This window comes from Sturnus vulgaris, chromosome 7 (assembly GCF_052056855.1).
Source record: "Sturnus vulgaris isolate bStuVul1 chromosome 7, bStuVul1.hap1, whole genome shotgun sequence".
NCBI lineage: Eukaryota > Metazoa > Chordata > Aves > Passeriformes > Sturnidae > Sturnus > Sturnus vulgaris.
Window position 1 is genome coordinate 4,486,791 of NC_142249.1, and position 13,088 is coordinate 4,499,878.

Consider the following 13,088-nt stretch of genomic DNA (forward strand, 5'->3'; position numbering starts at 1 on the left):
GCACACTGCAGATTTTCCTGGCTCCAAGAGCCAGAAGCACTGGGCACGTACCGAACAGGACACAGCCGAGGGATGAGCCCCATCTGGAGCTCCACAGCTCCTTTGAAATATGTGTCAAAAGGGGTCTGGCATGCAGGGGAAATGAGAACATGTGGCAGATTACTGTGCCTGAAACCAGCCGTCCCCACAGCAGCCCAGGATGTGCCTTGAGGGGCTGCAGTGTCCTGCTGGAAGTGCTATTTACTGCTAGGCAGAAACAGGCTGACCTTGCACAGGTTTCCCTCTGCACCATTCCCCCGGGCCTCACAGCTGCTGGGGAATGTTCAAAGAGGGACTCCAACATGGGGAACAGGAAGGGGAAGCTGACTGAAGAGCACCTGAGGTCACTTGGAGAAGAGGAGACTGAGGGGAGACCTTGCTGGCATCTGCAGCTTCCTCATCAGGGGCAGTGGAGGGACAGCACCCATCTCTGTGTGATAATTGAGAAAAGATTCGTGTTAATCACAAAAGCATTGGAGTTTGTATAAACCAGAACACTAAGCTCTGAAGTGAAGCATGGACACTAGATAAAGGAAATTATATAAAATCATTCTGTTTAAAACCACCTTGTTATGTTATATTATGTTATATTATGTTATGTTTTCCAAATAAGTTGCATCTACTACCAGCTTGCAAAATCAGACTTCCCAATAGCCCTTCCTGCTTTTGTTTGATCAATACTGCCTATCTCAAGGACCAGACTCCCAGAACTTCACTGGTGGTTATCTACAAGGACCAGATGGTTATCTGTGAAACTATCACCAGATTCTGTGAATTGGGATAAGGATGTTTATTCGACCACCACTGCTTACCTGGCAAAATTGTGACAGCTAGAAGAACACAAATTATTGATTACAATGAGAAACCACAGTATAAGAAGAGGCTGCAGGCCGGGGTTCAGTGGAGCGTGGAGTGGGCAGTGACCCCTCATGTTCCCCAGCACTGCTTGCTCTGTCTATATCAAATAAAACAATCTAAATTTTGCTGAATATTGAAACTTTTATTTCTCATTTATAACATCTGTGATCAGTGACAGGGCCGAGGGAACAGCTAGAGCTGTGTCTGCAGAGGTTTAGGTTGGAGATCAGGAAAAGGTTCTTCTCCCAGGGGGTGCTGGGGCACTGACCAGGCTCCCCATGAAATGGGCACAGCCCCAAGACTGCCAGAGCCCAAGGAGTGTTTAGAAAATGCTCTCAGGCAGAGGTTGAGATTGTTGGAGTGCCTTGTGCAGGACCAGGGCTTGAACTCAATGATCCTTGTGGGTTCTTTCCAGCTCAGGATATTCTATGACTCTGTGATTCTAAAAACACAAATTGAGTGTTTCCTCTCCTCATCGTCACTAGGGGATTTGGGATCTCCTGTGAATCCAGGGTTCCTCGGTTTCACATTGTATGTGTTTTTTTTTTTTTGCAGAGCCTGGGAAGCCCCTTATTGATGTGGTAAGACATGGCCATAAACCACTCTGATGGTAGATGCTCCATGACTGAATGGTGAGTCACGCATGGCATAAACCAGGCATTGTCACATCCCAGGATCTGTCTCACATACTTTAAACGAAGTAGTTGACAAAGATATTTGAGTAATACTTTTTGTTTGTGATGTCTGGGGGGTTGTTAGGTAAAGACAAGAGCAGGAAAACTATTTTGGGACATATTTTGCTGGAGAGGTGCTGCAAAACAAAGAAATTAGCAGTTTACCCAAGACCAAGACTGTGGGAGACATGGAATCAGAACCTATTTCCTTTGATTCCTGTATGCAACAGATTTTGTAAAAGCAGGGCCGAGAAGTGAACATGTCTGGAGTAAAATTGTCCAGAGCTGTATCAGACAGGTCAGAGGGTGACAAACTTGTCCATACAAGTCATCAGTTTTAAAGGGGGCCCTGGTGGCTGTTTCAGAAGTGAATGGTTCCTTAGGATCCCAAGAGTTCACACCACCCTTCAGCTCTTGCAGAGTGATATGTATTAGGAAGAAATATTTGGAAATCTTTACTCAGAGGGTGGTGATGCCTGGCACAGGGTGCCCAGAGAAGCTGTAGCTGCCCCTGGATCCCTGGAAGTGTTCAGGGCCAGGTTGGACTGGGCTTGGAGCATCCTGGGATAGTAGAAGATGTCCCTGCCCATGGCAGGGGGTGGGAATGAGATGAGCTTTAAAGTCCCTCCCAACCCAAACCACTCTGATATTCTCTGATTCTATGATTTTTATGCTATTTTTCATAAGCTTGCATAGTTGAATCAAGCCTGTGACCATTTTGTCTCCAGTTTGTTTTCAGTCCCATGATTCTGATAGCCAGATTAGAAGCATGTGTTCACTGTGCAGTTTTGAAACTGAAACTGAAAGGCTCAGTTGACCCCCCAAACACAGTTTTTGCTGCATTAAAGTTAATGACTTCTTGTTCAACACCAGATAGGACTTAGGTGCTGCATCAGAAAAATAGATTTATTGCAGTGCACTTTTTTTTCCAGGAAATTTGCATCAAGATCCTCCAAAAAGACCCTTGAATTCTATTAAAATGTTTGAAATGTAGTCTTAAATTTTAATCTCTCAACGAATCAGAGTCCGATAGCTTTTACTGATACATTAAGAGAAATGTAATAATCAAGTGATTTTAACAGGACCAGAGGTAACAGGCACAAACTGAAACATAGGAAATTCCACCTAAGCACTAGGAAACACTGGTTTTTTTGGAGTAAAGCACTGAACCTGGTTGCCCAGAGATGTTGTGTGTTCTCCATCTGTGGAGATGCTCAAAACCCTGGACACTGTTCTGGACATCCTGTTCCGGCTGACCCTGCTCGAGCCATGGCTTTGGACTGGATGGTGCCTGCCAGCCTCGACCATTTAGCTGTGACTCTGTAACTCTGCTGGTCACCAGAGGCAACAGAAAGTCCTCCCTGCAGAGTCCTGGCTTAGTCGAGGTTTCAGAGGGCTTCAGGGTTTCACTCTGCAGTCCCTGCTGCAGGCACTACATAAGGCAAAGGAAAATTATAGAGGAATCTTCTCCCCTCTTGAGTACATCACCTTGACTCAGAAAGGACTTGGAAAGTATGGGTTAATCTTTATAAGCTTAGAAAAGGTCCCTGACTTCATATCTCAAGGTAATCCTGCTGGATTTGGGACCACCCCTGCTTCAGAGCACCCAGAGCCAGGCTTCAGGAGCTGGGCACCCCCTTGCTTACTGTTTCCTAATGTCTTTGTGCTTCTGATCACCAAGCTGTTTCTGGAAATAGCGGAGGGATGGCAGAGGACATCTGCATGGTTTTTGTCTGTGTGAAAGAGCAGCAGTTAAAGAAAGTACAGGATCTTGTGCCGACTCTGCTGCTTATTCATCCTGCAGTAACTGACTTGGCAGCTGGTCTGACCCCATCCCTTATAAAAACGTTTCCATTTATGGCTGGGATTTTTTTTCTCCTTTTGCCTCCAATGGTCACACAGCTGGAAAGCCTCCAAAAGGGAGAAGCTGTGGGTTTACATCGGGAGAAACCAGCTGTGTATATTCATACCTTACATTTGAAGCCTCTCTCACAGGAACACGCCACCCAGGATGCTCCAGGGATTCCTTAAGGGATCATTTGGCCAGAGGTGGGTGCTGTGCCTGTCTGGTGGCAGAAGCACAGATGTCATTGTGGTTGTCAATATTTTCCTTGCCCAGGGCTCAGATAAGCTGAGAAGGAGAAAGCTGCAGCCATGTGACCTGGTTGTCCCTGCGAGCAGCTGGACATGTCATGCCTGATCCTGCCAGGGACCCAGGAGAAGGGTGGCCATGACAGCAGATGCTGGAGACCCTCGGGTCTGTGCCCATCCTGAATAGCTCCTGAGTGCTCCTTGCTGGCCTCTGGGAAGAGAGCATCTGGTCACATGGACTCAACATGTGGGATCCAGGCTCTCTCCAGTCGTTACAGATGTGCAGGTTTATGCTGTGCTCTGCTCCAGCAAGACAATGGAAAAAAGCATTCCTAGCTTATGAAGAGCTTTAGGGCAGATAAAGCAGAGTCATGACCCGAGCTGGAAAAGGGATGTGCCTCTTGTGAGCTTATTGCCTTGCCTAGAGCTGGAGCCTCTGGGGGAATGGCACTGGGATCCTGCACCCCATCTCGTGACTTGTCTTGTGCCAATTCTCCATGTCCTGCCCACATGGAGGACATGGATCAGTGGCCTGATAACAACTGAGAAAAAACCCAAAATAATTTTCCTCACCCAGGGCACCAGATGGGGAAAAAATAACTTATCTTTCATTTAAAGCCAGATTTCAGCAAGGCACTAAAAATCCTGTACTTTTTGCTCCTGCTCCATGTATTTTTGTGGAAATTTAGTGTGTGAAAGAAATGGCTGCAGGTGGAGTGGGACTCCCTTCCCTGCCTACCTTTTTTTACAGATAGGGTTCTAAGATGGGAGCACTGACCTGACAGCCTCCTCAGGTCACAGAAAACCTCACCATGTCTGAATTGTTTCCTTTCAAACCTTTGGCTGGGTTCTGGATATTCTGTAGAAACACGGGAATTCTGGAGAAAGCCTCTGCAAACGGAGCATCAATTTTTCCAGCCAAAAAGGCCTAATCTTTGCCAGAGCTGATTCCTCCACAATCAAAGCATTCAGCTCTTCTGAACAGGGAGTCACCATGGGAAGAACAAACACGGTGTTATTGCTGGGACCTGCTGAAGGAAGTCCTGTCTACAGCTCTTGTTATGACAAGGATTCAAGAAAAGATCAGAACCACTTAAAACCACCCTATCACAGTGTAGAATCCCTCACTCTCATCCCTAATCCCCAAGTTATCCCTTTCCAAAATCATGAGTCCTACCAGTCCTTTCTCCACCCAAACAAGGAGAACAGGAGCTCATAAAGGAGTGAGACCCCAAAGTGCTCCCCCCCGATCAGGACCCACACTGGGATGGGTGCTATGCCAAGGGCTTTCCTGATGGCTTGGATCTGGGACCATCTCACAGGGATGGAAAGTCCAACTGGAGATTTAGGGGCTCCAAGGGGCTGCTGATGGGGCACTAGTGGGGAATCCTGGTTGGGGGGCAGCACTGAAACTGCCACCAGAGAGAGGAGAGTGACCCCACTATCACCCAGAGGGGAACCCCAACATTAGCACAGAGAAATATGGGGAGCTGGGAGTGGGTGGGATGCAGCCGATGGCTCATGAGAACAGGCTGCTGGGACACAGAGTGCAGGGCAGGAAATCTTTTGGAGGCACAAGTGGAGGGATATGTGGAGCAGTGGGTCAATCGTGCTGTTCTGAGGGGTAGCCCCATGGAGTAACAGGGCATGGAGACTGCAATAGGTGAATATTCAAGTGATGGATGTGTTTTGGGAAAGATGGAGGTTATTGTAGGACCGCCATAGGGGCACAGAGTGGAGATTGTCTCCTATGTGTGTTTAAACTTGTAACACCTTCTTAATTTTTGGTGTTTTGTAGGGTGAGGGAGTTATCATGTGCCACTCAAACTGTCCATGAGGAAAGGTAGCACCTGTGGAGTGTATCTGTTAAAGATGTGATGATGATGATAAACGACTTTGTCATGAAGGAATGATACAAACACATATCTGAACGGCAGCTCTTAAATATATATTCTTCTGAAATATGTGCTTAGGGCTGCATGAAAGCAACTCCCAGTTCTGACAAAGGTCCCTTAAGTCACACAATGCTCTTGAAACTGGGGCTGGGGCTGCTTATAGGTGTGAGCAGCTCCAAGGCAGCAAACCCATTTGATCTTTGCTGGAATTTCTGGTGTGCTCCAGCCATGGATTTTTCTTGTTGGCTGCAGCATCCACACCCAATGTTGCTGAGGGACAAAGACCTAGCACCTCCTGTGCTCCCACATCTCTTCCCAAAGATTTCAAGAGCAAAACCTTTGACTGAAAGTAAGCTTGCTGTTTGCTCCGAGAGGCAAATCAGGTCAGAGGCTGTACCAAACCCAACTGCTAAGTCCTGCTGCCAGCCCTCAGTCCCCCTCCTCCAAGGAGGTGTCTGTCCACTGTGGTCTCTCAATGGGATCCATGTGTTCTTGATGAGAGGCCTGGAGAGCTTAATCATCCCTGGCCCGGGGTTTTCTATCAAGCACTCCTACAGCCTTCAATTATCTGGATTCCCCAGAAAGGATGTGGGAGGCTGATATCCCCACAGGGCTTCCAGTGGCTCTTCCACGTCCTTCCCCCATCGCTGCTCCAGCATCCTTTCTCACTGTGCTTGTCCTCATGCCTCCCCGAGGGTGGAGGCTGCTGGATGGTACCTCAGTCACAGACTCACCTTTTCTCTCTTTGTGTCTGGCAGAGATGTGCTGAGCAGACCAGCCGTGAGCTCTGCCTTGGAGGCAGGGAGGTATGCAAAGGAGAACCTGGGCTGCTCTTGGGGATCCTCATGTTGGCCTGAGCTCACACAAATTCAGCTATTAAACCTTGAAGCTTCTCCTGTGAGCAGGTGAACCTGCCACAACCTCTACCACAGGTTTAGGAGAGGCAAAAATTTTTTACTTCATGGCAGAGCACATTTTTAATTCATTGACAGCAGTTTTGCTGCTGTCTGAAGAGGCACTCAGGTGGGTAACACGAACACTTTTGGGACTCTTTAGAGTGATCCAGGGGAAATCTCCATGTAAAGCAAAACTCTAGCTTCTATGCCCAAGAAGACAATTATTTTAAAAATGAATAATGCATTATTTCTTGTTCATTTCTGTGTCTCTCTTTGCATTTTTATCTTTGCAGATAGAGTCTGCCAGAGCCTGGATGGAGAGCAGACAGAGGGGGGGTGAAGAAGTGTAGGTATAAGAACTGTAGGTAAAAATAAGAGCTGCAGGTAAAAGAAGAACAGTAGGTTAAAGGACTGTTTGTAAAAAAAAAATGCATGTAAAGGAAGTGTATGTGGAAGCCAGTGAGTACATGCCTGCACTTCCCCTCCTCGCTCTTCATTTTGTTTATCACACACTGAAGCTGGAAAATCTCAAGCCTCTTTGGACTGCAGATAAGCATTCCAGTTCAGCTAGCAGCCTTAAGGAAAACGAGCATAAACATAAGATAGTATTTATTGTGTGCATGATTCAAATGATTTCATTTGGTGTTGGTGATTGAGCTCGTGTTAATGCTCCAGTTAAGTGCACAGACTTTCACTTGCTCTGGTAAAAGAGGATGTTTTATCTCTGGCAAAAATATTTTAATGTCCTTGTGACCCTGACCTCTTGGCTTGATTTAAGGTACCATCAGAAAGGAATCCAAGGAAAGACAGAATATAGCTCTCCTAACTCACTCTGCAGAGTACTTACATTGTCTCAGGGGAATACCTATTTAAGAAAGAATTTGTTTTGTTTTGTTTTGTTTTGTTTTGTTTTGCTTTGGGGGTTTTTGTTGGGGTTTAGTTTTTGTGGGGTTTTTTGGTGTTGCTTTGTAGTAACACCATTGAAACCAGCTCAGATAAGAATCTGTGTCTTAACACTGATTATGTATCTAATTATATTACATTTCTTACATTCCCAAAACTCCTGTTCAAACTTTTATGACATTTGGTGTAAATACAGTTTACGATGGGAGAGGGGAATTTTTTATTCCCGTGTGGTATTTGGCCAGGAGGACAATTCATTACGGAATTCTAAATTTCTTCAGCATAAAGAGAGCCACGAATGGGACGAGTGCCTTGTTTTGTGTTAGAGCAAGAATTCCAGCATGTGTGTAAGGGAAGGGGGAGGTGTAAAGAATTGTGCCAAAAGCACAAGCAACACCCTGCTGTACATGACCCGGGAGCTGAGCCGAAGGGCTGCACAGGGTTCCCTGGATCTACATCAAATACGTGAGGAGCAGCAGCAGCCATGGAGCAGTGGAAAAGCTCAGCAAGCCCAGGAACAGCAGCTGGGAGGCTGCCCACAACCCTCCCCAAACAGGGATGTCTGGAGAGCGGGGCAGCTTCCAGCAGCCTCCACCTCGGTGGAGGGAAGTGTTGGGAAGGAATTAGGAAAACCTTATAAATCCGAGTGCCTAGCAAAAGACTTTGAGAATATGGAAAATATAAGTGAAATAGAAATGGTAGCAATTTTCGACTGTGTGGCTCAAAGCAACTGAATGCCTGAAGGCCCCTTTGTTTAGATAATGTTAGATGCTGCAAATACTAAGAAGCAAACAGACATCCTCCCTAGGCATGGCAGGAAGGGTCCCAGATAAAATTTAGAGATAAGAAAAGCAGGAAAACATGGTAATATAGTGATTCCTATAGGTTGCATGCAAATGTTAGAAAAATTGTATCTTGTATTAGATTGGTTAGTGGAAATTAGAATATTCAACATAGAAGAAGATTTAATGTATTGTAAACGGGAAAATCTCTCTCTTATGCTGTTACTCTCTTCGTTCTTACTTTCTTAAGCTTTCTTCTTTTACTCTCGCTCTATCCCTCTCTCCCTCCTGCTCTGAGCTGCTGCTGCAGTTCCTAGCAGGGCCTTATATAAACCCATGCCCTACGAAATAAACTGCAGACTTCAAGACCAGAATAAAGAGAGCGCCTGAGTTTGTCCTGACCGTCCCAAGGCAGCGATTCCTACAGGGAAGCAAGTCCTGAAGGGCTCAGCACATAAAGCCAGGCCAAGGAGGGCTGGAGACAAGTTGGGATTTTGCTTCCTGAGTGGATGGTTGAGGTGGACACAGATTTCAGGGGTCTCACTCCGGTTCTGAGGAACCTCTGTGTGTGTGCCTGTGACATACACTGTTAGCAAGACTTGAATCAGCTGCAAGAATTTGGGGTTTCAAATTATTTTGCAAATTATTAGGATTGCAAATTTAACCTTGAAAACTTTGGCCCTGTAGTGAGGTCATGAAAGGGGCAACAACAGAATCCATTGCTCCAGGACTGCACTGGTCTTCCAGAGATTTTGGGGGAATGGAAGTGAGTGAGCAGACACAGCTCCCTGCCAATGCAGGAGCTCATTCCTGAGACTCCCCCTACCTCCTGAAGGGAGGTGAGGATTAGGGGTTTTCGAAAGCCTCAGTCTAATGCTTTCTCTTGATGAATATCTTTAGTAGCAAGTTGCAACCTTGAAGTCACAGATTTTCTTTTAGGATCTGAATAACAGGTCCCTACAGCCAGCAAAACCTCTCATTGGTTTCAGTGCTAGGTTTTTTTCACATTTCCTTTCTAATTCCTCTTTACAAGTCCCATTGAAATGGGAATTAGACATAATCTGCCTCAAAGATTCAGCTCCATACAAGGGCTAACGTTAGAAACATTTCGTTTAAGACCCGAGGGCAGAATATGGTGGTTGCAGAGACAAAACTGGGATTAAAGACATGATTACCATTTCGAATAAATCAGCTCAATTACTGGCCCCCAGGAGGCCTTGCGAGGCCATGTCCTGAGGAAAGTCACTGAAACCAGGGCCAGCTCCCTTCCAGCACAGCAGCCCACATTGACATATCCCCAGATTCAGGGGGGAAAAAAGCCATTTTTCCCCTATCTGCTCCATTTCAGCCCCCTCTTTTCCCAGGATGAGGCAATAATTAATTCCTTTCCTTTCTATTTATACCCATTAGTCATTGCAAAAGTGTCCCCCACAGATTTATGGTTCAATATAATGAGTATGTCTTGAGGGAATATTATTCATGCAGTTAGCTGAAATCTAAAAGAGAAAGTCTCTATTTTATTTGTAACTTTAGCCAGAGTAGTCATTTTGGGTGGGGGCAGGGGGGATTGGGAGGTGGTGCTGTAGACTGCACCTCCAGGCTCCAGAAAATGTTTAGATAGGAACAAAAATGAAATTTCTTTCCTAGATTTGTACATGGCATTAAGGACCATGGGTGGGGTGGGATGGGATGTGACTAAGTTTAAAAAATGTACTTTTTTTTTTTAACCATCACCAGTAAAAGGCTAGAGAGCGGGATGAGGTTTCCTCTACAAACTATGTGGGGTTTTTTTCCCTTAATTTCATGGAAACACCACTGCAAGTTTTTCCTTCTCGTTTCTCTGGTGACAAGAAAACAAAACATATGCAGCTGGGTCATTCTGCTCTCTCTGTATTGTACCACGAAGCCCCAAAGACACACACTGTGTGTTTTAACTCTTTTCCCTCCCTACCCAGGGCTGCAAAACTACAGGTGGCTACAGAGATATCCTGGATATCTTGGATATCCAGCATGTGCTCCACACCACAGAGGCATCAGCCATAAACTCTGAGGTCCTGCCCTGCCAAGGGAGCTGAAATGGAGTTGCTTCACTATGCAAAGGTTCTTTTCCATGAGTCAACAAGTTTTGGGACTCAACCATCCTGACTGGATGCCTGGAAAAAAAATGTGCTGCAAGAAGGGAAAGCATCAAAAAGCACAGATTGGGAAACTGGTAAAAGGGGAAGTATTCTGGGAGAAAGGGTTTCAGCTTATCCTTTCCCCACTCTGTCTCTTTTCTCTGCCTGCCCATTTTTCATAGAGTAAAAGAATCCCCCGAGCAGGAAGGGACCCACAGGGATTATCCAGTCCAGCTCCCAGCCCTGCACAGACACCCCAACAATCCCACCCTGTGCATCCCTGAGAGCATTGTCCAAACGCTCCTGGAGCTCTGGCAGCCTTGGGGCCACTTCCCTGGGGAGCCTGGTCAGTGCCCCACCACCCTCTGGGGCAAGAACCTTTTCCTGATATCCGGCCTAAACCTAAATAATTTGCCTGTTGTGTTCACATAATGATCTTGTGTTGGTGCTGCCTGGCACTGCTGGGAGAGCCCTGGGCACTCATCCTTTGCCTGGCATCGAAATGCCTGAGATGGCTCTGCCACCCCCTCCATGATAGTGAGCAGTCCCAGAAATGCTCTGGGATTTTGCCCTTCCAGAAGGGATCAGCTCCAGAAGACGCTGACCCACCATGGAAAAGCTGACTCTAGACTATAAGCTTGGACTGAGGAACTGAAGGTACTTCTAAAATAAGTTCATAATGATGGCCTTAATTACTCTCAAGACCCTTGGCACAGGACCATCCCTTCTGTTTCTTCAAGCTGATGCCCTCAAACCCATTTTGAGAAGGGAAATCTTGAGCATATGGGAGCTAAATATTAGACCAAGGGCCTCCACACTAGTGGGGTCTAAACAACTATTTCAGGAAGATTATTAGAACTCATGGAGAATCAGGCTCTCTCACCACCATATCTGCACAGCCCAGAGTCCCTGGGATATCTTCATCCCCTAAGGATCTTGAGCTCTAGCAAAAAAACACAAAGCTACAGATACAGGCCTGTGCCTGGCAGAGCTTCAAAACTGCTGTAAGATTGGGAAAACCTTGGGGCTGTTTAAAATAAAATTCTAGAAACTCCAAACAGTCCTTCCTCATGTGTTAGCAAGCAACTATTTGCAAGCACACAAAAGCTGTGTATAAAAACTGGATGCTAAGTAAATAAGATCTGCAAGAACACAGGGGTCTAGAAAGTTAACACTGGGATATTAAAATAGGAAAAAGTATACAAAGCCTCAGATTGTACTTGTGTGTTCATGGGCACTCTCTAAACATCCTGGAGCAGTTGGCTTTAATGGCCTAAATCTCAGGAAATGCTGCTAAAATATGGTATCAAATGAATATTTGCTTTTTTTCTTCAAAAGATTGCCCTTTGTGCCTCATCTTACCATAATTTGAGAATGTCAGGCTCAGTGAGGGCTGTTGCTCATGCACATGAAGTGGACTAATCCAGAAAAATAAGTTTATTTTCTTTTCTTTAATATATATATATATATATATATATATATATATATATAAGTTCCTTTAATAGATATCTTCTCCTGGGCACTATCTGCCAGAGATGCCTTGGAGTCAGCCAAGTCTGTTTTGGGAAGATGGTCCAGCACAGGGGATTTGTAATGGGATTCTGCTGGAGACCACCTAATGAAGAAGAGGAGGTGGATGAAGTGTACTTCAGACTCTTGGAGAAATCCTTAGAGCCACGGGCTGGACATAAGCACCACAAGAGGTTTCTGGAATGGTTTGAAGGCAGGTTCCTGATGGAGCAGATGAATGAACCAGCCAGGACAGATGATCTTTTGGACCCACTACACAAACACAGGGAAGAGCTGGCTGAAAATGAGAGGGTTGGAGGCAGTCCTGTCTGCAGGGACTGGGATACTTCAGGGGGTGAGAGAGATCAGCAAGGCAAAGAGCAGAATTACAGCCCTGAGCCTCAGAGGGGCAGGGATTTGCCTGTTGGGGTGAAAGAATACAAACACATTGTATGAATCGAGCTCGGAAGTCACAACCCTGGAAGTGTCCAAGGCCAGGCTGGACAAGCCTTGGAGTGACCTATCTAATGGAAGGTGTCCCTGGCCAAGGCTGGAAGTGGAACTGGATGAGCTTTAAGGTCCCTTCCAATCCAAAGCATTGCTTGGTTCGTGAATAGGAAGCAAGAATTTCAGAAAATTGCAACTACAAAAGAGCATAAAATCCATCCTTCTGTTTGTCATGAGTGAAAACGCTGAGAATATCAACTGCATACTCACAAAGAGTTGAAAACCAGCATCCATTGTTCTCAGTAAGCATTTAACAATCTTGGCCTCATTTTTGGTTCTCTGCTCACAGTTAGAAAACGAGGCACTGCTGCATAACATCAAAATGGTATGAAGGGTGGTTGCAATTGCAGACACAGAGGCACTACAGTAGCTGCTTTCCATAAAGCTGTTTCACATCTACACACATGGTTTAAAACGGGGAGTTCACATTTTACTGGGGGCTACAAGTTAGATGATAAAATAAAAAAAATTAAAAAAAAGAGCAGATACACAGTTTATAAAGGAACAACTAAACAAACCATAAAACACATTTCAGTTTACAAGGGAATGTAAATGAAAGAGTAGCCATCTGTGCCTTACTTCCAATTCTATAGAGTTTTAGAGGAGAGCAGATAATTCTTTCTACCCTTCATCTTCCTCCATTTCCTCTCTCTCCATTTTAAATATAGAGGAATACTCAGTATCTGTTCAGTACAGTGTGTTCTTGAGCTGCAATAATAATTTGCAGGTCAGATAGGATCATAGAATCATTAAGATTGGAAAAGAACTCCAAGATCACCAAGTCCAACACAGAGGGTGAGTAACTAATTCATATCCA